The following is a 25903-nucleotide window of genomic DNA, read 5'->3' as shown; positions in this document are numbered from 1 at the left end:
CGTAAGAGTCCGAGCCAGCTCCGGCTTGAAAACTCGAGGGACTGAAGACCCCGGTGCTCACAGGAGCCAAGGACGGCGTGGGAACCCTGCTTGTTGCCAACCGTCCCCCGGGGAAAGGGGCCAGTTTGAGAGCAGACGAGGTAGACTCGGAGCCAGAATCGCCCCCCCCCCCCCCCCCCCCCCGGTCTCGGGAGGGCTCAGGCGGAAGGAAAACGGGCCCGTGGGGCCCGGCTCCGGAAGGTCACCGTGAATACCGGGGGGGGGGTCCCCCAGCCCTGGGGCTCTGGGGGCCCGAGGGCGCCGCTCGAGGCCTGGGGAGGCCTCAGACCTCGCCCGCCATTGCATCTGGGAAGGCCGTGGCAGTTGGGTGGGGCAGTCCAGGCTGGAGCAGGGGGGGGTTATCGCTGTGGATACTGGTCAGCTGAATTTAGCCTGTCATTTCTCCCCGGGGCCGTCTGCCCTTCCCTCCTGTGATAGAGAGCTCCTCAGAGGACAGGAACCATGGCAGACGACACGTCCAAGGAGTCTTCCCAGTGCTCAGATATCAGTGCTTCACGCGTTCTAAATACTTACTGCCCACGCGCATCTGTCTCCGTGGGAGCTCCAAATCTTTGGCACAGGCATGATTCTTTTCCACAAGTGCACCTGTCCCCAGGAGAGCCCTGGCGGGCTCCAAGGCTCCTGCACACGCGTGATTCATTTCCACACGGGTGCCTGTCCCCGGGAGAGCTCTACTGAGCTCCGAGACTCCTGCACATGCTTGATCTGTTTCCACACAAGCGCCTGCCACCGGGACAGCCCCGGTGAGCGCCGAGACGCCCGCACGTGCACGATTCATCTCCGCACGAGCAGCAGCAGCACTGCCCCTCGCCCTCTTTGCCACGGGAACCCAGGCCGGGTGCCCACAGGTCAATCCCAGCCCGGCCTAGAGAGGGTTTTAAAAGAGAAGATGGCTCTTAGGATGATTCTCAGTTGATCTCTTTGGCAACAATTCCCATAATCCTTAATTTCCTCTAGGTTATTGGGCAAAGAAGTCACGGGACTCTGAAAAACTTCAGGTCGTAGGGCCTGAGGGCAGCCAGCATTAAGGCAGCCAGCCCCAGAAGGGAAGCACCCGATCTCACCCAGCTCTGGGAAGACAAGGAGAGTATCAGAACGGAAGGGCGACAAGCTAGTGTTTCACGTTACAAGGCGCCTCCACGAATGGTTAAACCCACCCCCTGGCACGTGTGTACCTTCCACACCTTCGACCCCACCGGGGGACAGGCGTGGGTACACACATAAATACGGGCACACACCCCACCCCCGTCTCTTATTGAGGAAGAGACCATCAGAGCGTAAAAAAGGCCACTCCTCGGTCATCCCAGCACTGAGAATCCATCCATCCCGGCGGTCTGCCTCTGACAGCAGCAACGGGGATCTCGACAGTCACCCGACTCCAGCCTTTCCAATCAACCGATCGTATTTAAGCACCTGCCTTGCACCAAGCACTGTACTAAGTGCTTGGGAGAGTAGGAGGGAGGGAGGATACACGATCCCCGGTCTCGCGGAGCTCACGGGTTGGACCTGAGTCGGGAGGATGGACACACTGACTTACGGGAGAAGTGTTTCGGTAGCCGGACACGGAAATGGCCAGGCCCAGAAACGCTCCGGCTGGTCGCGGGGCATTAGAGCTGAGGCACGGGAAGGTGGCTTGGGCAGCAGTTGGGGAGGGGGGCGTACGTCTTAGGTAGAAATGAAATTAATACGGGGAGGGTTAAGGGGAGGCAGGATTTCGGAGGGCCCTGAGCGCCCCTCCCCACCACCCCCCTGGAGTTCCGGGGCCCGGGGGTGTGGTTTGAGGGCCGGGGTTGCCTTCCCTCACCCTCCACCCGCCACGGCTTTCTGGGTGGGTTGTGGCAACTGGGCGGGGCGGCTCAGGCTGATGGGTTTATCGCTGTGGTTTCCGAGCTGCTGAATTTAGCCCGTCATTTGGAAGTAGGATTGCAGAGGCGCTCTGACAACTGGGGGAGATATGGTCTCATCCCGCGTTGTAGAAGTAGCGCTTTACTAAGCGCTCACCGTGTGCAGAGCACTGTACTCGGTGCTGGAAAATACACAGTTTCTTTCCCTTCCCACCCTACCTGCTGATCTATTACGCCCCAGCCTGCACACTCTGCTCCTTTAACACCAACCTACTCAATGTGCTCCCATCTCATCCCCGACGCCTCTCCCACGACCTCCCGCCGGCCTGGAACCCCCTCCCCCTTTATTTACGACGGACCACCTGTCTCCCCAGCTTCCCAGCCTTCCTAAAATCACCACAGGCCTACCCAAACTGGCTCCAACTCCCTGGGGTAACAAAGGGTGCCACGGAGGCCTTGGGCGCTCCCGCCCATCAAAACTTCAACCCTCTTGTGAAACATCTGTGATTTGTTCACAGCTTCAGCATATCCGGGTCCTCCCCGATGGCCACCCGGGGTTCCCGGGAAGTGCAGTTCCTGGGAGGGGAGGAGCTATAGGAGAGAAGGGGGGAAGGGAGGGAAAAATAAGAACCAGTAGAACCCCAAGCCCACCCTCAAAAAGGCATCTATCCACCTGGTTAAAGCGACTGCTTGAGAGTTCTCCTTTTTTGTCCCCCTTCTCTTTTTATTATATTTGTTAAGCGCTTATTACGTGCCAGGCACCGCACTAATCACTGGGGTAGATACAAGATAATCGGGTTGGACGCAGTCCAAGCCCCACATAGGGCTCACTATCCTAATCCTCGTTTTACCGAAGAGGTAACCGAGGGGCGGAGAGGTGAAGTGACTTGCCTAACGCTACACAGCAGGCGAGTGGCGATTTAAACCCAGGTCCTTGTGACTCCCAGGCCCGTGCTCTACCCACCGGGCAACGCCGCTTATCCTCTTGTCTCCCCCGATTAGACTGTCTCCCCCGATTAGACCGTAAGCCCGTCAGAGGGCAGGGACTGTCTCTATCTGTTACCGATTTGTACATTCCAAGCGCTCAGTACAGTGCTCTGCACACAGTAAGCGCTCAGTAAATACTACTGAATGAATTGAATGAATCCTCTTGGCTCAAAGGGGGCTCCCAAACTGGACCCCGCCCGGGGACGGCTTTGAATAATTCAATGGACTTTTCGGGCCATCGTCGACCCCTCGCCGGCGCCCATCCTCAGTCGTATTTCTCGAACCCTCTCGAAGGCGCACAGCACTCTACGAAGCTCCTGGGAGAGTACGAGAGAATTGAGTCGGTAGACACCACGGTCCACAAAGAACTTAGAGCCTGGAGCTGGAGGAAGACAGGGAAATAAATACAAGCGGGGAAATTGTAAGGTCTAAGGAGATGTACGTAAGCGGTGTGGGGCTGAGGGTGGGGTGAATAAAAGGTACAGATCCAAGTGCAAGGGCGACGCAGAGGGAGTGAGGGAAATGAGGTCTTCCTTGGAGAAGGCATCTTGGAGGAGACGGGATTTTAATTAGGCTCCTGCCTGGAGCCCCCTCCCACTTTCACATCCGGTAAACCGTCGCTCTCCTCATCTTGAAAGTCTTTCTAAAACTCCGTCTCCTCCGAGGAGCCTCCCCCGAGTAACTGCTCATCGCCCCACCGTAATCTCCTTCCCTTCTGCGTCACGGAGGCATCTGAGTGTCTCTACCTGCTGAGCCACCCTTCTGCCCGCAGCACGTGGGTACACGTCCTCACCCTGGGTTGCGTCCCCTACTTCTAATTTATTGCGGTGTCTCCTCTGCTAGACTGCAACCTCCTTCAGGGCAGGAGTTGTGCCTGCTTTATTGTGCCGTCCCAGGCGCTTCGTAACGGCACTGTGCTGTGCACCCGGGCTCCATAAATACCACCGACTGGCTGAACCCACAGGTCTCTCGGCACCTCCCTATCCGAAGGTCCCTCAGGCAGGGGAAGCAGAGGAGCTGATAAGGAAGCTGGTAGGCCTCTGAGACGTTATCCAATCCAGACCATTCTCTCCTGTGCCGGGCAGGAGGCCGGGACAGAGGCCTAGCCCACCCTCAGCTCTGCCTGGGAAACAAGTGCCACGGGCAACCGACGACTTTCCTTCCAGCTCCCGGCGAACCTCCATTCAGGTTCATCACTGCCAGGAGACCCTAGTTCTCACCCACCATCCCCGGTCTCCCGGGGGGATCCGGCCCCAATCCTGAGGACTTGGGGTGGAAGCTCTAGACAGCTGGACTGTAAGCGCCTTGTGGGCAGGGAATGTGTCTACCAACCCTTAAAAAAAAAAAAAAAATCGTATTTGTTAAGCATTTACTATGTTCCAGGAACTGCTCTAAGCGGTGGGGTAGAAACAATCTAATCAGATTGGACCCAATCTACGTGGCACACGGGGCTCACCGTCTTAATCCCCGTTTTACAAACGAAGTAACTGAGGCACAGAGAAATTAAACCACTTGCCCCAGGTCACACGGCAAGCGGTGGAGCCGGGATTGGAACTCAGGTCATCTGACTTCCAGCCGTGGGCTCTTCCGCTGGGCTATGGTGCTTCTCTTGTACTCTCTCAAGCACTTAGTACAGCGCTTCATACGCCGTAATTGCTCGAGAAACAGAACTGATCGATTGATTGGAAGCTCGGGGCGACGGACGGGTCCGGTGACCTTTCCCAAGCACTCGGTCTGGTGCACTGCCCCAGTCCTCCCCTCCGATTCCAGCTTCCCGGCCATAAAAGCCGACCACAGTCCCGCCCTCTCCCGCAGGGTTGGTGTGAAGAATTACTAATTAAATGATTTTAGAGCACTTTCCAGAATACGAAGTGCTACGTTAACGTTCAATAATGTATGAGAAGCAAACCCGCGAGCCAGCCTCGGCCCAGCTGCTCCCTCGGGCCGGATGGGAGGTGAGCGGGGAAGATGATAAAGGAGTTCGATGGCAAACCCGGGGAAGAGGCTCGCTTCTCGGTAGAGTGGAGGCTGTGGGGCCGCCCCAGGGAGCCCAAGCTGGCCGGGTGGAAGCCACTCGCCCAGGAACCACCACCCCGGTGGTCCAAGCACTTGCCATGTTCCACCTCAACGACTCCTTCGGCCTCCCCCGCCGGTCTCCCCGCCTCCCGTCTCTCCACGCTCCAGTCCAGACTTCACTCTGCTGCCTGTGTCGTTTGGCTAAAACATCGTTCTGCACATAATGATGATAATAATAATGTTGGCATTTGTTAAACGCTGTGTGCAGAGCACTGTTCTGAGCGCTGGGGTAGATACAGGGTAATCAGGCTGTCCCACATAGGACTCACAGTCTTCACCCCCCATTTTACAGATGAGGTATCTGAGGCACCAAGAAGTGAAGTGACTTGCCCACAGTCACACAAGTCAAGTCACACAGTCTGACGAGTGGCAGGGCCGGAATTCGAACCCATGACCTCCGACTCCCGAGCCCGGGCCCTTTCCAACTGCCTCCCCTCTGCACAAGAAGTGGTTAATCATCCCTCCCGTCTCACGCAGAAGAGCCTCATCATTGACTTTAAATCCCAAAGGGGACAGGGACTGGATCCACCTTGATTTGCTCGTATCCACCCCAGCGCTTAGTGCCTGGCACATAGTAAGCGCTGAACAAACATCATTATTATTATTATTATTAAGCTGCTCACTGGCTCTCCCCACAACACAGCCTAGTCTCCTCTCTCCCCACAACCGAGCCTGCAAATTTTGCTCCCCTAATAGCAACCTACTCACTGCACGGCCAGTTATTCCCTCCCCTTTTGCATCTTCAAAGCCCTATAGAAAAACAAACACACCTCCACCAGAAGCCTTCCCTGATTAATCTTTCCTCTCCCCACTCTATCTTCCTCCCTACAGTGTCACCTTTGTACTTTTTTTTTTAACATTTGATATGTAGTACCTTCTTACAATGCGTCAAGCACTATTATCAGCAATGGGGCAAATAGAGTGTATCGCGTTGGACACCGTCCCTGTACCACACGAAGCTCACGGTGTATGTCGGAGGGAGGATTTAATCCCCATTTTAATAATAATAACAGTGTATGTTGGAGGGCGGATTTAATCCCCATTTTACAGATGAGGTAACTGGCCCAGACCTTTGCCCAAGGTCTTGAAGTAAACAAATGGCAAAGACAGAATTAGAACCCAGGTCATCTGACTCCCGGGCCCGTGCTCTTCCCACTAGGCCACGCTGCTTCCTGTGGCCTAGTCCGTACCCTCTCAGCACTTGTGCACATAGCCTTATAACTCCCCCACCAATATATTTTAGTGTCTGTGTTCCCTGCTGGATTGTAAGATCCTTAAGGGCAAGGATTGGGTTTACTAGCTCTACTGTGCTCTCCCAAGCGCTGCTCGGTACAGTCCTCTGCGCAGAGCGAGCGTTCCGTAAATACCGCTGACTGATGGACTACGTGCAGGGAAGTGCCCCCAAAGGATTGGAAAACGGTTCCTCCATGCAGAGACAGGAGAAAGACGGGATGGTTGAGACTTAAGGAAGAGAAGTCCTACGGGGAGACACCCCCTTGGGCAAAAATAAAAGCTACAGAATTCCAGAGAGGCGGATCTGTGGGACCTCCAGCCAACTGCCTTCCCTCCGGCCACACTTCTTTTTGGGCTCCTCAGTTCAGCCCTCGATCAATCGTATTTACTGAGCGCTTTACTGTGAGCAGGGCAGTGTACACTAAGCACGCGGGAGAGTACACTATAACCACCACCAGATACATCCCCTGCCCACAGCGAGTTTACAGTCCAGACATTACTATATAAGCGCTATAGGGGTGGTGAATAAAGGGTGCGAATCCACGTTAAAGGGCGACGCGGAAGGGAGTGGGAGGAGGGGAAATGAGGGCTTAGTCGGGGAAGGCCTCTTGGAGGAGATATGCCTTCACTGAGGCTTTGAAGGCGCGGAGAGTGATTGTCAGCTATGAAGGAAGAGTGCGTTCTAAGCCAGAGGCAGGACGTGGGTGAGAGGTTGGCGGGGAGATAGACGAGAGCAGGGGAGGGGAAGCCAGTGTGGGGAACTTGTCTTCAAACCCCAGGACTTCTCTTCTTCCCCTCTGGAGTCAGAGGCCGGGGATGGCAGACACCCGGCTGGATCCGAGCGAGCCCCGGAATATCGGGGAGGTTAAGGCGCTTTGCTTCCTGGGGAAGAACACAGACTGTTTTTGAAGCCCTCTCCTCCCTCTTCTCTCGATTCTTGTGACTTAAGTGCTCCCTGTTGACCGCGGCTCACCCAGAATTTCTCTCTCCTGCACTCCGAGACCCTTGGGAGCAGGATTCGGGTCTGAATTTGGAGATTTTCTATGCACCCCTGCGCTCGGGACACTGCTCAGCACAGAGCATGAGCTCAAAAAATTGTCACTCTTTTTCCTCTTCCTCCCAGAGGCAATACATGGGAAGTCCCCAACTCCGATCTCTGTCAGCCTTTCTCCTAGTGCCACCGTAGGTCTTTGGTCCTGTTTCAGTTTTTTTGGGTTTTTTCAATAGTATCTCTTAAGCACTTACTACATGCCAGACACTGTGCTACGCACTGGGATAGATATCCGATAATCAGCTTGGACACAGTCCCCATCCCAAACAGGGCTCACAGTCTTAATACCCGGTTTACAGAGGAGGAAGCTGAGACCCAGAGAAGTCAAGTGACTAGCCCAAAGTCACAAAGCAAAGAAGCGGCGGAGCCAGTATTAGAACCCAGGTCCTCCGACTCCGAGACCCGGGTTTTATCCACGAGGCCAGGCTGCTTCCTGTCACTTGAGACGATCAGGATCCCTGCAGCCTCCCCGGGACCGTCCTCGGCAGCGATGCCCGATAAAGACCGGCTGGGCAGTTCTGGCCCAATCCCCAGTGCCAATCGGTGAGTTTCCTCCAAGGCGGGCGCCAGAGGGACGGACGAGGAGCGCCAGCCCTCCAAAATAGTAATTCGGGGAGGGAGGTCTGATGGTAACATCAGGGTTCGGGACCTCTCGCCGGCCGGCCTAAAAATAAGCCGGTCACATGGGAGCCGAGAGAGCAAGACTCCGGGGAGTCCGGTGGTAGGGGGCGGGGGCTGGACAGGCCTGCGCCCCAGTGAGCAAGCAGAGGGCACCCAGGGAAGGAGGCCCACTCAGATTTCACACCCCACCCCCGCCCCGGCCTAGGGAACAGGTGGGAGTCAGGCCGGAAACGCTGCACGCGGTTCGCAAGCCCATCAGCGCGCGTTGCCGGATCCTCGTGGCCCGGGACCGGTGGGGCTCGGGAAGGAGGGGCTCGGACGTTCCCCACCACCCCCCGCCCACCAGGAGCTGGGAGACGGCCGCGGATGTCACAGGCCTCATCTGCCCCTTCCCTGGGCTGGAGGCTTCGCTCACTCCCCCCCGCCCGAGTTCTGATTTTTGGCTATGACTCCTCCTTGGGGAGAGGGCTGGGGCTCCACTCATTTGGAAACACCGGCCCGTCCGGGTGACTCAAACGTTGTTTACAGATCTCCGTGGCAACGCCCCTCTCCTCCCGGGCCGACCGTCAGCAACAGGGGTGGTTTCACTTCCGGCCGAGGGGCACGTGGGCCGCAGAAACACCCGGGGCCCGGCCGACGGGAACTTTCTTCAGCCGCCGTGGCTTCCGCGCCCCACCGGGAAGGCCTGGGCTTCCCCAAACCTGGGCGGACACAGACCGCCGCTCCAGAACCGGCCCGGCGCCTCTTCGGCCCTTTTCCACCCCGTCTCTGAGCCATCACCGGCCCCTCCTTGCTGATCTCAACCCCCCGTTGGACACCCCACACCCCTCCCCACCTTAGCCCGCGGCCCGGGGGCAGCGCCGGGGGGGTTGGGCTGGTGGGGGGTGGTCCACAGCCCGGCTTCCTTCCCTTCTTGGGCCCTCCCGACTCGTGGGCGTGACAGTGCCGATTCACGGAAATCCAGCTAGCTCCAGCGCACCGAGAGACAGTGCGGAGACGAGCCAAGGGAGGGAACTATCGGCTCACGCTTCCGCTCGACGGCGGCTCGGCCGAAGCCCAGATGTGAGGTCTGAGGGGCAGCCCGACCCTACAGACCACCCAGTCCTCCGACATCTCCCGCTCCCCCTCAAACCCAGGAGTGCGGGAGGGCAACTCCCGGGGAGAAGGGGAAGCGGGGTACTGAGTCCCTCGATCTGGGTGCCATACTGAGTCCCGAGAACTGGGTGACACCCCGATCCCAGCCCAAGGTGACGGCGGCGGGCTGGGTTCGGGGAGAAGTCCAACTCGAAGCCGGCCTCTTGGGCTGGCCGCTGCCCGTGGGGGGTGGCGGCTGCTGCCTGCCTGATAGGATGGGCCCAACTGAGGCTTCTTTTTTTTTTTTTTACCACTTCTTCCTTGCGGTTTCCAACGCAGGAAATGGACGTCACCGGCGATGAACCTCGGAGTAACGGCACAGGCTGAGGCGGATGCAGAGAGCGGCCAACGAGGCAGCTCCCCCGGCGCCCAACGAGCTGAGCCAGTCCCAGGGGCCCCCCGGGGCCTGGGGACTCCCTGCTGCTTGGTGGCTCCAGAGACATGGCTTTGGGGGCCACTCTGGAGGGGTCCCGGGGGGGCGGGCTCAGTTGCCATCACTTCAAAGACGTTATGGCTGCGTGGCCTAGTGGAAAAAGTCACGGGTCTGGGAGTCGGGACCTGGCTTCAAATCCCAGCTCTGCTTCTTGCCTCCTGTGTGGCCTCGGGCAAGCCACTTCACTGGGCCTCAGTTTCCCTATGTGGAAAACGGGGATTCAATACCTGTTCTCCTTTGTACTTAGCCCGTGAGCCCCAAGTGGGACCTGACGATCTTGTATCGGCACCGGCGCTCAGTACAGTGCTTGACACAGTAAGCGCTTAAGCGTAACACAATTATTCAAACCCGGAGGCCTGGCGCGAGGCCTTCGGGGATGCTAGAAGAGAGAATTAAAGGCCTCTCTCATCCCTATTTAAAAATAACAATAAAATAACAATAACACACGGTTAGCCTTTACAATACGCCAAGCACTGTGTTGAGTGGACGCAGGATAATCAGACTGGACAGCGTTCCCATCCTACATGGTGGTCAAAGTCCCGCTGGTGGGGGTGAGGGGGAACCGGTATTTAATCCCCATCTTACAGATGAGAAACAAGCCCAGAGAAGTTAAGTAATCTGCCCAAGGTCAACCAGCGGGCCAGAAATGGAGCCAGGATTAGAACCCAAATCGCCTGCCTCCCAGGCCTGTGCTCTTTCCACTCTTGAGGAAGTAGGAGGATTAACTTCACCTCCTCTCTCACGGGAAGGGGTGCACCTAACTTTTCCAAGACTTTTCCCCATCACCAAACCCCTCGCAGATCAATCTGGATTCATTAATCTATCCTGACCAACCTTTCAACGCCCCGAATGTTTCTGTTAAATAATTAGGTGGGGCCTAGTTTGGCCAGTTTCCTACCACTGGCTCGCAGCCGGTCGGTGCCCTGTCCGGTCCAGTTTCGGGACGGGGCACCTTTCTGTTTTCGTCAGTGCCAAGCCCCCCAACCCCGTCAAATCTGCGGCTCTGAACCCGGGACCCGGGAGACGAACACGACGGCTCTGGAGCAAATTGAGGGTGAGGGGTCCGCCTGTAAAAACGCACCCAAAGTGGCCTTGGCCAGATTTCTGCAGAACGGCACGTGCGATCCCCAGAGGGGAGGCGGTGGCAATACGAATTCACCTCCCCCGACGGCTGCTCCCTGTCGACTTCACAGAAGCCAAAGTCACTGGCTTACTGACTGCTTGGAGAAAAGCGGCTACCGTAGTTCCTCTTTCCAACAACCACCACCACACCACCGTAAACACAGACCGGTGGCCCCCTGGGGCCAGTGGACCTGGCCAAACACAAGCCTGCGTTAGCCCCGTCCGTGCTTACAGATTTCCTCCACTTCCCCTCTTGGCCTCGGTCTCTCTGGACGAGAGCGGCGCGCTGCCCCTTCCGACTGACTCTTGAACCCGACGGAAGTTCCTTCCCGATCCTGCCGGCCCCGGTCTCCCGTTCGGCAGCCCCATTTCTAACTCTCACGCCGAATGGGGCTGCGGGGGGCATCCAGAGCGGGCTTTACGTTTGCCTCTCGCTCCCCTCCTTGGTAGGTCCAGCTCCCCATTGGCTTTCTCCACCTGCTCTTGCCCCCTTGGCTCCGAAGGTCCTGCCCTGATTTGAACTGAGAGCTCAGAGTCCAGCGCTCTGAAGGCAGAGGCCGAGTGGTGGTTCTTTTCTCCCCAGATGCGCTTCTTGGCTCGGGGTCTTCCAACGGGGCTCCCGACTCCCCCTCGCATCCAAACCCTCGCCACGGGGTTAGGCCTTGGATACGGGCCTGGGAGTCAGAAGGACCTGGGATCGAATCCTGGCTCCTCCGCTTGCCGGCTGTGCGATCTCGGGCAAGTCGTTTCACTCCTCTGTGCCTCAGTTACGTCACCTATTAAAGACTGTGAACCTCATGTGGGACGTGGACTGTGCCCAACCTGTTCAGTTTCACTTCTCTGGGCCTCGGTTCCCTCATCTGTAAAATGGGGATAGAGACTGGGTCCAACCCGTTTTACTAGTATCCACCCCAGTGTTCAGTACAGTGTCCGGCATATAGTACGCACTTAAATACCAAAATTATCATCATCACCCCAGCGTTAGGTACATCGCTTGGCATACAGTAAAGGCTTAATAAATGCCATAAAAAAAAAAGCACCAGAGCACGTCAGCCTTGCCAGGATCATTTCCTCGCTCTCTGCAAGGGCTGTGGGGAATGACCCTGGGCCCAGGGACCTGGGATCTGAAGGCGGAGGGAGCCCAAGGGGAGGGGGAGGGCGATGCCAGGCTGGCCAACTCTCAACTGCCCCCTCCTTTCCCCTCTCTGCCCCCAGACTGAAACCCTGATTCTCTCCCCCGGCGACCGCCTTTAATAATTAACTACGAGTTAACAGTCACATAACACTTCAGCTCCCCCCAGCCAGACTCAGAATTGACTCAAAGGAGAGGAAGGGGCTACCCAGTCCCAGCCCATCCTTGCCCCAGCAGCAGCACCGCCCCGGGCCCCCAAGAGTCAGCGAGATGAGACCTCTGGGGCAGGAGGGAAGATGAGGCCGCCCTTCCCCCTGGCTGCTGGGCCGCGGAGCTGAAATTCTTGCTAGGTGACGCTGTCACGGAGCGGGCTCCGCCTTCAGAGGCCACGAGGCCAATCCCTCCCTCCCCGACCCATGAACCCGGGTAGGGGCAGGCTGCGTGAGCTCTCCCGCAGGACCCGGAATGGCGTCTACGGACGGGGGCGGGGAGAACTCCACTCCTCCCCACCTCGGGGTGGCTGGGATCCAGGACCGGCCCTGCCCGGGGCCACGAGGAGAGCTGGGCCGGGCAGATAAGAGCCCCGTCTTTCCCCCGGGAACCCAGGACCTCCGTCGGTTTCTCGGAGGCTGGCTCGGGATCCACTCTCCTTCTCCCTCACGGAATGGGAGAGCCATCCCTGGCCTCTGGCCCCAGAAAACAAATCCACCGCAGTTCGGAAAAACGACCTTTGTCCCCAACCCCCGGCTTTGGATGTGGAGAAACAGCCACCTGTTACGCTCAGGTGAAGGAAGAAGCACGAGGTGCAGAGCTGGAAAAGTCACATCCTTTTTTTCTGTTCTCCTGGAAGACAACCAGCCTCCTAACATGAGAATCCAAGGGCAAATCTAAATTCCCACAGGGCACAGGAGGAAGGACGGGGGCCCCATCGCTCAGTTCGGCCTGGACGGACAGGGGTGGGGGTGGTGGGGGAAGAGGCCGACCAGGGCCGGGGAGGACTGAGGCGGAGCGCCCAAGGTGGGTCAGGAGCTTTCCTGGCTGGGCCAAGGAGTCGAGTTTCACGTGGGAGCCCGGCCCTACCCTCGGACGGAGCTGGGTCACGGGGCAGGAAGTTAGTCACAGAATCAGAGATGGGGAAAAAATAAAACCATTATGTCATCCACTCCACCCACTGCCAGCCCAGAACAGTGCCCAACTACTTAATTGTACTTTTTGGCTCCCCTACTTCTGCCCTCTTAATCCATGCTACCCAACGGATGCCCCCTCCTTCAGTCGCACCGACACCGCTTCCCTGCTTGCTGCGGCCCAGTGGATGGAGCACGGGCCTGCAAGTCAGAAGGACCTGGGTTCTCATCTTGGCTCTGCCACTTGTCTGCTGTGGGACCTGGGGCAAGTTACTTAACTTCTCTGGGCTGCGGTTACCTCATCTGTAAAATGGGGATTAAGACTGTGAGCCCCATGTGGGGGAGGGACTGTCTACCCCAACACTTAGCACAGTGCCTGGCACACAGTACGCTCTCAAAGAACACCATGTTAAAAATATAAGGACTGTTAGGGGTTTACGAAGCCCTTCTAGGGTGCCAGGCGTTGTGCTGGGGGAGATCCAAGGTACGCGAGTGTGACAACCCCGCCGCGAACCCCACGTTCTCGGTGGCAGGAAGGGTGGGGACTCGTTTATTCCCATTTCACAGGCGAGGAAGCTGCGGCCCGGAGAGGTTCAGCAGCTCAATCAGCAGGCCACCAGCGGAGCTGGGATTTAAACCCGGGTCTCCCGACGATCAGGCCTGAGCTCACTCCACGCTGCTTTCGCCAGTTCCCCTCCTTTCCTCTCCTCAGTGCCGAGAACCTCAGACGGACGCTCAAAGGACAGCACGCCGCTCCTTAACTGCCGCTTCACAAGCGATACGGATTGCTTCTTTTAATCTCTCCTCGGCCACTCCCTCAGGTCTCCCGGTTGTTGCTGTTCTTCTTCAGTTTCCTCCTACACCGAATTTGAACCAGCGGCTGGGGGGGGGCGGTGGCCGACTACACAGAGGACCGGACCAACCAAATCCCGATCCTCTTCCAGAAATGCCCGGCAACATAGGCCAGAAAACCCGCCAAGACCTCAGGACCGAGCGGGGAGGGGAGAGGCGAGAAGAGGGAGAGGAGGAAAGGGGACGGGGAGGGAGGCGACCTCAAGCCTTTTAACCGGGGTCTCACCACCAAGCGAGATGGAAACAAGGGCTGATGGGCTCTGTCTAGGCCGGGTCTACCCGGGGCAAGCACCCCGGACGGGAGGCCGGACCCTGACTTCTGGGGGGCTTGCGGCCTTGGTTTCTCTCGGAACATTCCCGGTCGGCATCCCCGATCCTAATAATAATAATAATGTTGGTATTCGTCAAGCGCTTACTCTGTGCAGAGCACTGTTCTAAGCGCGGGGGGAGATACGGGGCCATCAGTTGTCCACGTGAGGCTCACAGTCTGCATCCCCATTTTACAGATGAGGTCACTGAGAAGTGACTTGCCCACCGTCACACAGCTGACAAGCGGCAGAGCGGGGATTCGAACCCATGAGCTCCGGCTCCCAAGCCCGGGCTCTAAATTACGGGCCAGGTACCGTGGAAACGACTGGAGCTTCCTGCTTCCCCAGATTCCCCTCTGCTTGGGATCCCAAGCCCGTGCTTTTCCACCCCTCCTTCACAGAGGTTAATGGGGGACCTTGGGCAAATTGCCTAACTGCTCTGGGCTTCAGTTGCCTCATTTGTAAAATGGGGGTGAAATATGTGTTCTCCCTCCCCCCAGCCCACAGTGGGATGGAGACTGTGCCTGATCTGATTGTACGGAATCTGCCCCACCCAGTGTTTAGCACACAATAAGGTCTTAACGACTCCCACTATTATCGTCACTATTTTTTTTAACAGTATAAGCTCATATTGTGAGCAGGGAATGTGTCTGTTATTTTGTTGTGTTGTACTCTCCCAATTGCTCAGTACAGTGCCCTGCACACAGCGAGCCTTCGATAAATACAACTGACTCATATGATGATAATAATGTTGGCATTTGTTAAGCCCTTACTATGTGCAGGGCACTGTTCTGAGCGCTGAGGTAGATACAGGGTCATCAGGTTGTCCCACGTGAGGCTCACAGTGAATCCCCATTTTCCAGATGAGGTCACTGAGGCCCAGAGAAGTGACTTGCCCACAGTCACAGAGCTGACAAGTGGCAGAGCTGGGATTCGAATCCATGACCTCTGACTCCCAAGCCCGGGCTCTTTCCACTATTATCATCACTATTTTTTTTAAAAGCATAAGCTCGCTGTGAGCAGGGAATGTGTCTGTTATTTTGTTACGCTGAACTCTCCCAATTGCTTAGTACAGTGCCCTGCGCGGAGCGAGCCTTCGATAAATACAATTAATTGACTCACATGTCAAGCACTGTTCTAAGCACTGGGGTGAGTACAAGCTTTATCAGGATGGACACGGTCCCTGGCCCACGTGGGGCTCGGAGTCTCAGCTGGAAGGAGGAGGAGTTCAAAGAGGCACAGAGAAGTTAAGTAACTTGCCCAAGGTCCCACAGCAAGCAACCGGCCCAAGTGGGATCAGACCCCAGGTCCCGACGCCCCGTAGGCCATGCTGCTTCTCTTAATAATAAAAACCATTATCGTTAGTAGTGATAATAATAATTATTATAACCGCCTCTGACAGCTGCACTTTTACCAAAGGAGATTAATTTCCAAAGAAAGAATGGATGGGGATGGCAGAGAAGCAGCGTGGCTCAGTGGAAAGAGCCCGGGCTTGGGAGTCAGAGGTCATGAGTTCGAATCCCGGCTCTGCCGCTTGTCAGCTGTGTGACTGTAGGCGAGTCACTTCACTTCTCTGTGCCTCAGTTCCCTCATCTGCAAAATGGGGATTAACTGTGAGCCCCACGTGGGACAACCCGATTACCCTGTATCTACCCCAGCGCTTAGAACGGTGCTCGGCACAAAGTAAGCGCTTAACAAATACCAACATTATTATTACGTCTTCACACACCACGCGGCCAGACAGCTAATGAAACATGTTTCGCCACTGCCGGCCGTTCTGTTGCAGGGTCTCTCCGGGGTCCCCCAGCCCAGGCCCTGGGGACTTGCGGGCGCCTCCGATGTCTGCCGTCCCTCCAAGGCTGCTAACCGGCTGTCGGGTTCGGCTGGAGGCGAGATGCCCATCTGTTCGTCAAGTGCCCTGGGATCCCTCGGGACGGCAGCGCGTCATTAATCCCCAGTGCCAGAAGGAAGAAGATCCCCCGAGCTACGGGGCTGGTTTCCTCTAGGCTGTAAGCTCATTGTGGGCAGGAAACGTGCCTAACCAACTCTCAAATGCTCAGTACAGTGCTCTGCACACGGTCGACTGTAAGCTCCTCGATGCCAAGGATTGTCACCTAACTCTATGGCCCTCACCCAAGGGCTCAGTTCGGTGCTCTGCACAGATTAAACGCTCAATAAATACTATTGATTGACAAAATCATGTCCTTCCAGGCTCTGCCCCGCCTCAGAACAAATAATCCCAGTATTTATCCCTCATTTCCCTGGACCCGCTCTGATTTTCCATTCCCTGAAATGGGCTTTTCTGATCTGTTGATGCTCTATATCTCTTTTTTTTACAACTTTTATGCTAGTTAAGTGCTTACTAAGTCCCAAGCGCTGTACTAAGAGCTGTGTTGTGGGGCTCACAGTCCTAATCCCCATTTTCCAGATGAGGTAACAGACGCGGAGAAGTCGAGGGACCCACCCAAGGTCACGCAGCAGGTCTCCCCACCCCTTAACACTCCCAGTTCTGGTTCCAGAGGTGGCCCAGCAGGCTGATCGCCATGGCGGACGTGTCCAGAGCTCCTGCGGGTGGACCCTCCGCCTAGAGCCTAGAACCAAGGCCCCAGGCCGTGGACTACAATGGCACCTCTGTTTCTCCTCATTACAGGTCACGCTTGCTCAACCGTGCGGCTCCTGGGGACTCCCGGTGTGGACAGAGCTCAGCGAAGGGGACTCCGCCTGCCTTCCCGCTTCGACTGCGGCCACAACCAAGACTGAGGTACTGCTGGCGAGATCCCCCTCGTAGCCCACCCCAGCCTCCAGCGGCAGGACGTCCCACGGGCTGGAGGAGAGAGGGGACTTGTCCCCGGCCAGTGGGGACGATCCCCAGCTCTCTCGGTCGGCTGACACGGCCGGCGGGGGAGAGCACGCCGAGCTGTGATTCCAGGGACCGCCACGCCTCTCAGCCTCTGAGCACTGAACTGGGGCAAACTGGTGGCCCCTTTAGTGTCAGGCCAGTACCTCGCCCACTGCCTAGGAGGGAAGGGCTCTGGGAGTGTGGAGGGGAGAGGGGAAGGGCAGCCCAGGCCTCCTCGGCCCACGGCTTGGCCCGGGACCGTGTTCGTCTAGAGGCCAGAAGGCCGGTACGGAGCTCGGGAAGGGGGTTTTGGCTCTCCAGTAATCAAGGTGAGAATCACGGTTGCCTAAAAATAATGCCAAGCACTGGGCTAGATACAAGATAAGCGGATCGAACGCACTCCCTGTACCTCACGGGCCTCACGGTTCACGGGGGAGAGAGAACGGATATTTCGTCCCCATTTATGCAGATGCAGAAACTAAGGCAAAAAGACAAATAGAGTGACTTATTCAAGGTCACCTTGCAAGAAACTGGCGGAGCAGGGACTGGAACCCAGTTTGCCTGACTCCCAGCCCTGGGTTCTTTCCACTAGGCCTCACTGCTTCCCCCGATCTTCCTCCCGACATGATACACAGACACACACACGTGTACAAACACCCACACATACACACACATGCCTAAGAAGCCTACCCTTTAATGATAATAATCGTGGTATTTGTTAAGCGCTTGCTATGTGCCCAACACTGTGCTAAGCACTGAAGTAGATACAAGATAATCAGATTGGACACAGTCCCTGTCCCACATGGGGCGCAGAACCGTAATCCCCATTTTACAGATGCGGCAACTGAGGCACAGAGAAGGGAAGTGACTTGGCCAGGGTCACACAGCAGACAAGTGGCGGAGCCGGAATTAGAACCCAGGTCCTTCTGAACCCAGGTCTTTACACTAGGCCACGATGCTTCTCGCTGCTTAAGGGAGCTTTAGTCTCGGTCTTCCTCCAGAGGAAATGGATCCAGACAGGGATCGCGGCCTGGTTTCCCATCAGTCTCTGGCCCCAGTTCTCTTTCTCCCTTTCACACCCATCTTTTCCCCCGAGGGCCTCCCACTGAAGGCTAAAGACTAAAGGCTGACTTGCTCCCAGAGTCCCGGATAACCCGATGACATTAGGGAAGCGGGGAAGCAGCAGGAAGGCTTTCTTCCAGAGGGGGTGGGAGGAGCGGATGAGCGGCGGGGGCCCAAATCGGCCCACGAAGCCAGCCCGTGGACCAAGAGCGAAAAACCAAAAATCCAGCTACGCCTGAGTCAGAAGGACTGAGGAAAGAGGGGGCCCTGTCCCTCCTCCTCCCCCACCTTCCTAATAATAACAGTGGGATTTGTTTAGCACTTACTAGTTGCCAAGCACTAGGGTAGAGACAACGTGATCAGGTCGGACACGGCCCCTGCCCGACCTGGAGCTCACGGTCTACGAAGGAGGGAGGACAGGGTCTGAATCCCCGCTTTTCCGACGAGGAAAACGGAGGCTCTGAGAAGTCAAGTGACTTGCCCATTGTCCACAGCAGGGCAAGTGGTGGAGACCACACTAAAACTCACGTCCTCTGACTCCCAGGCTCTTTCTGCCAGGCAACGTGACTGCTATGGAATGGGGACAAGAGAGGGTGAAGCTGAGGTGGGAGGGGGGACGAGGGAGTAAATGGGAAAGGGAAGGAAAAGCAATTTAGTGTCTGATTCCCCGGCTAGGCCGTGAGCTCCTTGAGGGCAAGGATTGCGTCTGATTATACTGGATTCTTCCAAGTGCTTCGAACAGTGCTCTAATTCCAGGAGGCGCTCAATAGATACTACTGGTTGAAGAGAGGAGAGAGATGGGGGTGGGAGGGGGTAATGAGAGGGCAAGGGAGGGTCAAAGGAAAGGAGGGGAAGAGGGCAAAAAACAGACAAGCGGAGGCTATCAGCACTCAGGATCTGCACACTCCCACTCCCAAACATTGCTTTAGCACATGGGTCAGTATAGTAAACTCCTAATAGCATCATTATCACTCCACCCTGTCACTCCCCAACTCTGCCTCCCACAAAGGGGCCCCTGGGTTTCCTTCCAGGCCAATCAAGCGTTGAGACAGAATGGGTCCTTCAATCAACTGTATTTACTGAGCACTTCTTGTGTGCAGAGCACTGTACTAAGCAGTCATTCGGATTGGGGAAAAGGTTGTTTTTTGGGTTTTTTTTAATGGTGGTTGTAAGCACTTTCTATGTGTCAAATACTGTTCAAAGCACTGGGGTCTTGTCTTTTGGAGTCAAGTTAATTAGGCTGGACACAGTTCCTGTCCCGCATGGGGTTCACAGTTGAAGTGGGAGGGAGACCAGGTATTTAATCCCCACTTTCCTACTGAGGAAATTGAGGCACAGAGAAGTGAAGTGACTTACCCAGGGTCACACTGAAAGCAATTGCGCATTCCAAGCGCTTAGTCCAGTGCTCTGCACATAGTAAGCGCTCAATAAATACTACTGAATGAATTGGTGAGCCGGGATTAGAACTAAGGTTCTCTGACTTCCAGGCCCACGCGCTTTCCACTAGGCCACGCTGCTCCTTAAGAGCTGCCAGCCAATAGCTTACTGGGAAGAGCCCAGGCATCGGGGATCTGGGTTCTAATCCCAGCTCTGCCACTTGCCTGCTGCCTGGCCTTCGGCAAGTCACTGAATTTCTCTGGATCTCTGTTTCCTTATCCGTAAAATGGTCCTCCCTCCTGCTTAGACTGTGAGCCCCGTATGGGACAGGGACTGTGTCCAATCTGCTTATACTGTATAAACCCCAGTGCTTAGTGTGGTGCGTGGCACATAGTGAGGCTTGAAAGACCACCGCTATTAGTGAAGTGTTTACAGTGCCACCAGGGGAAACATTTAGGGTGCAAATAGAAGGGCAAGGGCAGACCCGAGGGGCTTCACGGGGGGCCGAGAGGTGAGGAGGCACAGCTTGACGCTATGCCCTGCCTGGTCCACCTCTTCAGCCATCGGGCTGGGCCAGATAGGGGGATTGGAGCTGGGGGTCCCAAACCCTCCTCCCTGAGCCAGCCCAAATGGCTGCTCTGGGCTGAGGAGGTGGGAGGGACTGTGTATGTGTGTGTGTGTGTTTGTGTGCATGTGCAACGTGCAACGTGCTTGCCAATGGGCCATTAACTGGGAGGGCAAGGAGGGCAAGAGGAGGGGAAAAGTGGGAGGAGCTGGAGGAGGAAAAGGAAGGCATGGCATGTCATGCTCACCTCTCCCCAACTCCCGCCGGCACTCAAGTTGCCTGACGAGACCCCACTCCCGTCCACTTCCTCTGCTGGTTGGGAAGCCACAGCTGCCTCTTCACCCAGCAGCTCCTCCCTCCTCTCCCACCCCCGGCGAACACGGGGACCCGCCAAGAGCGGGTGTCAGAAGCCGCCCCGGCACCTCCTCACGGCATCAGTGATGCTCGGGGCCGGGGACGGAAATACTCAGAGGCCCTCGATCAGCACGCTGCAGGGAGCTTCAAAAGAGACACTGCCTGGCCCTCTGGGACAGGAACTTGGTCGGTGATCCGGCATCTAGGGAACAGAGCCGAGCTGTCTCCTGAGGATTCTGTACCTCCCGGCTGAGAACCCCAAAATCTCCTTCTGAGGCTGAGGCAGAGCCAGCGTGCCAGAAGTCTCGTTCTCCCCCAAACCCATTCTGGCGGGGAAAAAGGAACTTCAGAGGTTCCTGAGTCCTCCTTCCTCTTGTGTTCCCACAGTCGCTCTCTGAAGGCGACTACAGTCGTCTACCTGTTTTGTCATAAATGAAAAGGTTCAACAAACGGCGCTTCTTGTTGGACAAACCCCAACCCCCCGGGTGGTAAGACCGGACCCAAAACTCCAGGGAGAGAAGGGTTAAGCCCCACAACTCCAGAAAGGGCAAGTTCACCTCCCCCCACCCGGCCTCTAAACAAACGCAAACAACTCCTGCCAAATCCACTCTACGAAGGTGGAGGAGAAACTCAGTCCCCCGTCCACATTCCACATTCAGGTGGGACGGAGCCGACTGGAATATCAGAGGCGCCTCGCCCTACACAGGTGAAAGCAGTGGCGACGGGCCAGGGCCGGACTCGGTGGAAAGGGCAGGGGTGACCTTAGTGGGCCCCCGTGCCGAGCAAGAAGCTGGAGTTCTGCGAGGACCAAAGGAATCTGAGGAGGGTGGAGACCTGGAGGGACCGAAGAAATTCACATGGGGGGGCCGGGAATGTTACAGTCTCTGCAAAGGGAGGGCGGGAGGTCCTATTCCATCGGCCCGTCCGGCCCACGCCGCCCGGCATCGCGGACCGGCCCCACCACGGAACCGGTCGGGGGGTGGAGGAGTCGGGGCCCGGAGAGAGATGGGGGTCACCAGCCCGCACAACCCATACGGGGCCGGTCAACAGCAAGAGAGGCAAACGTGGGAAACGAAATAAATCAGTTCGCGGCGAAAAAAAGCAACCATCAGGACCCTGGGCCTTGCTGGAGGGAGGACAGATTCACTGGGCCACCGCTCTGCTCATGTCCAAGCCACCCCGCAACACCCCACGTCAACGTCCTATCACCTTCTCTCTCTTCTCACGCACGTAGGGGGAGGACAGAGTGGAAAGTGGGAAGGAGGGGGAGCAAGAATCAGGGAGGAGGAGGAAAAAGTTACCAAAAAAACCAACTGTGGGACAGGGAGGGGGAGAAGGCAAAGGTCAGGGAGAAGGCCCTTTGAAACAGTCACAACTTGCACAAAACGGGTACTCCAGGAGGAACTTGGCTTTACCCCTCGCCCTTCTTCTGTCACGGGGGCCAGAGGGCTCCGAGTCTTTCCAAACTGAACAGTCCCCAGGACAGAAGAGTTGGTTGGGATGTGGCGGTGGGGGGTGGTTTAGTGGGAGAGGGGAGTTATGAACACGAAAATGGATCAGGTCAAAGATTACATGGAGATCACTCTTTAGGGGCAAGGGGGCCTTGCCCAGATTCTCCAATAGAAACAGTTTAGTTTCCCATCACAGTAAAGAGGGGCGGGGGGCTGGGGTTAGGGAAGATGGTGAGGGGCTAGATCGGGGGATTTATTAGTGGCATATGGAATGACTGGGGAGGAGGGAGGCGGGGGGGGGGAAAGGAGGGGCTAGTGGAAAACTGACAACACGGTTATCACGGGAAATGTATAAGAAGTAATAAGATTACTCACGAATTTCTTGGACTTGGGTCATCCCTCCCCACATTGGGGAGGGAGGGGGAATACTATCTTCCCTAGGGGAGAAGGGGATATTATGAGTGGGGTTTACCCCTGCTTCTACCGTCTTCTAGGGACAAAGGGGAGAGGCTCTTAGAGAGAAAATAACCACAGGTAAATGAGCAACGTCTCAGGGGTTGGTCCTGGAAATTATTCCTGCAGACGAACGGCAGACTCGGGGGGAGCAGGGGAACATTATTTCCAAGAGTAGGGAGGCGGGATATTTAAACCAGGTGGGGTGCGGGAGTCGTCAACAAGTCAGGAAATATTCCCGAGGGGAAAGATTATGGGGTGACAACGGGCGGAGGGCGCGGCGGGGCAGATTTTAAGCAAGGCTAGCGGGTGAAGAGGAGACCGAAAGAAGGAAGGAAGGAAATTGGGGTGGGGGGCGAAGGGGGTGTGGTGGGAAGGAAGGTCCCCAAAGGGGTGGGTCGGGGGAAGGAGTCTGAAGCAGGTGATGGAGAAGAAAGGACGTTGGGGAGGATGAAAGAGGCTGCCGGAGAAGCCATATGGAAGAAGGTCAGTAAAGGGGCACGAATTAGGGAACGGGGATTGGGGTTGGGCAGGAAGGAGGGGGCGAGAGATGAAGAAAAGAGGGAGGTTCCAGGGCTGATGAGCAGACGGTGGGGGGCTAAGGGAGGAGGACAGAGATAAAGAGGGGTCTCCAGAGCTGAAGAGGGGAAGATGAGGGGGCTAACAGGACAGGAGAGAGATAAAGGGGAGTTTCCAGGGTTGAAGAGGGGAAAACGTTGGGGAAGGGGGGGAAAGGTGAGAGATGAAGAAAGCTGGGGTGCCAGGGGTGAAGAGGGGAAGATGGGGGGTCTTGGAAGGAGATGTAGGGGGGGTTTCAGGGTTGAAGAGGGGGAGATGGAAGGGCCTTAGGAAGGAGGAGATGAAAAAAGGGGGGTTCCAGGTTGAAGAGGGGAAGACGGGGGTCTTAGGAAGGAGGAGATGAAGAAAGGGGGGGGTTCCAGGTTCTAAGGAAGGAGGAGATGAAGAAAGGGGGGGCTCCAGGTTGAAGAGGGAAGGATGGGGGAGGACTTAGGAAGGAGATGAAGAAAGGGGGGGTTCCAGGGTTGAAAAGGGGAGGATGGGGGAGGATTTAGGAAGGAGAAGATGAAGAAAGGGGGTGCCAGGTTGAAGAGGGGAGGATGGAGGAGGACTTGGGAAGGAGATGAAGAAAGGGGGGGTGCCAGGTTGAAGAGGGGAGGATTGGGGAGGATTTAGGAAGGAGGAGATGAAGAAAGGGGGCTGCCAGGTTGAAGAGGGGAAGGTAGGGGAGGACTTGGGAAGGAGATGAAGAAAGGGGGCGTTCAGGGTTGAAGAGGGGAAGATGGGGAGGACTTAGGAAGGAGGAAATGAAGAAAGGGGGCTGCCAGGTTGAAGAGGAAAAGATGGCAAGGACTTAGGAAGGAGGAGATGAAGAAAGGGGGCTGCCAGGTTGAAGAGGGGGAGGTAGGGGAGGACTTGGGAAGGAGGAGATGAAGAAAGGGGGCTGCCAGGGTTGAAGAGGAAAAAATGGGAAGATCTTAGGAAGGAGGAGATGGAGAAAGGGGGCTGCCAGGGTTGAAGAGGAAAAGATGGGAAGGACTTAGGAAGGAGGAGATGGAGAAAGGGGGCTGCCAGGGTTGAAGAGGAAAAGATGGGAAGGACTTAGGAAGGAGGAGATGGAGAAAGGGGGCTGCCAGGGTTGAAGAGGGGAAGATGGGGAGGGAGATAAAGAAAGGTGGCGGGTGGAGGGGAAGATGAGGGCCTGGGATGGCAGAAGAGGTGGGAGGGAGGAAGGACGGGCGGGCAGGCGAGACGGTTGGGGAGTGGGAAGACTCACGAATTTCTTGGACTTGCTGCCGTCGCCCCCGCCCCCCGCGGCGGGCGGCTCCTCCGGGTTCCGGCCCTTCTTCTTGTCCCGGCCTCCGCGGCCCGGGACCGGCCCCGACCCCGGCCCCGACCCCGGCCCCGACCCCGCGGCGGGCGGCTCCATGGCTGCGGCCCCTCCGCCCCGCGCCCACGCGCGCGCGCCTCCTCCCTCCCTCCCGCCCGCCCGCGCGCCCGCCTCAGCCCGCCCGCCCTGCCCTCATTAACAGGCGGGCCTGCGCGCGCCTCATGAATATGCAGCGCCTCGACCTGCCCCACTTCCGCCCTCGAGCCCCGCGAACGCTCGGCCCCAACCAATAGCGCGCGGCCGGGGGGGCGGCGGCCGCGGGGAAGGGGGAAGTCGGCCGGCTCCCTCTACCTGCCCGGGCGGACCCAACCATTCGGGGGCAGCGCCGGGGGGGGGACGACGGAATCCTCCAAGGCGGCCGCGGGGAACGGCGCCCCCTGCCGGGAGCGGGCTCGCGGCACGGCCCCGCCCCAGGCCCGGGATACACGTGCGAACCTTCCCCTCTCCGCTGCGGGGCCGTAGGTCTGTAAATATTCCTTCTTACTTTATTTTCATAATGACGACAATAACGTGGGTATCTGTTAAGCGTTTACTCTGTGCAGAGCACTGTTCTAAGCGCTGGGGGAGATACGGGGTCATCAGGTGGTCCCACGTGAGGCTCCCAGCCTTCCACCGGCAAGCATAAAATTAATGCTATTTATTGAGTGCTTAGGGTGTGCAGAGAGAAGCAGCGTGGCTCAGTGGAAAGAGCCCGGGCTTGGGAGTCAGAGGGCACGGGTTCGAATCCCCCCTCTGCCGCTTGTCAGCTGTGTGACTGTGGGTGAGTCACTTCACTTCTCTGGGCCTCAGTGACCTCATCCGGAAAATGGGGACGAAGACTGGGGGCCTCACGTGGGACAACCTGATGACCCTGTATCTCCCCCAGCACTTAGAACAGTGCTCTGCACATAGTAAGCGCTTAACAAATACCAACATTATTATTCTATTTATCTATTTTGATAGTATTGATGCCTACCTGTTTTGTTTTGCCGCCTGTCACCCCCCTTTTTAGACTGTGAGCCCATTGTCGGGCGGGGATTGTCTCTATCTGTGGCCAAATTGCGATAATAATAACGTTGATATTTAAGCACTTACTATGTGCCAAGCGCTGGGGGAGATCCAAGGTGATCAGATTGTCCCACGTGAGGCTCACAGTCATCCCCATCTTCCAGGTGACGTAACTGAGGCCCAGAGAAGTTAAGTGATTGGCCCGAAGTCACACGGCTGATAAGTGGCGGAGCCGGGATTAGAACTCGCGACCTTTGACTCCCAAGCCCGGGCTCTTTCCACTAAGTACGTGCCACTTGTACATTCCAAGCGCTTAGTCTAGTGCTCCACACGCAGTACGCACCCAGTAAATACGATTGAAGGGATGAATGAGTGAAAAGGGCAACCCTGGGCAGCCGAGATCGATGCCGCCCTCAGCGACTACTGTGGATTCGCCGATCGGGGGGAGCGTGGGAGGTCAGTCTCGTGCAAGGAGTGGGGTTCACTACCAGGATCCCAACGGGCCAGGCGGCCACCTTGGCTAGGGCAACAGCCAGGGCCAAGGAAGCGGGGATATTGGATATCCAGACCCCCTCTCAAGCTGGGCTCCATCCCATCGGGGGGCAGGAGGGAATAGGGAGGAGGCCAGGCCCAACTTCAGCCTGTCGGGGCTCCCAGGACTGGGGTCGGGATCAAAGGGAAGAGGTCAGGGAGCAATCCGGACGCTGGGCTCCTGGTTCTTCCCGACGCGTGCACCCCACCAATCCATGGGCAGAGGGGGGCCGGACTACTGAAGAGGACAGCGATGAATGACTTGGCTCCTGCCGCTTGGGGCTGATTAAGCTCAACCCACTCTTCCACCCACCTTTACTCCCCCCCCCCCCCCCGCGGGCGTGGGCAGCACTTCCCCGGGAAGAGAAGGCAGCAGCAGGAATTAAAAAAATAAATAA

The 25903-nt window shown here is 57.0% G+C and overlaps 1 protein-coding gene across 1 annotated transcript in view; it reads right to left on the bottom strand.

The window, feature by feature from the left end:
- DIAPH1 (diaphanous related formin 1) overlaps nucleotides 1–23972 on the bottom strand; it is a 60946-nt gene extending 36974 nt beyond the window's left edge. The window contains 1 exon segment of the mRNA XM_029052983.2: nucleotides 23874–23972. The gene's annotated coding sequence lies outside the window, so the exon portion shown is untranslated.
- Between the last annotated feature and the right edge of the window lie 1931 nt (nucleotides 23973–25903).

This window comes from Ornithorhynchus anatinus, chromosome X2, assembly GCF_004115215.2.
Source record: "Ornithorhynchus anatinus isolate Pmale09 chromosome X2, mOrnAna1.pri.v4, whole genome shotgun sequence".
Lineage (NCBI taxonomy): Eukaryota > Metazoa > Chordata > Mammalia > Monotremata > Ornithorhynchidae > Ornithorhynchus > Ornithorhynchus anatinus.
This window is presented reverse-complemented; position numbering and strand designations above follow the sequence as displayed.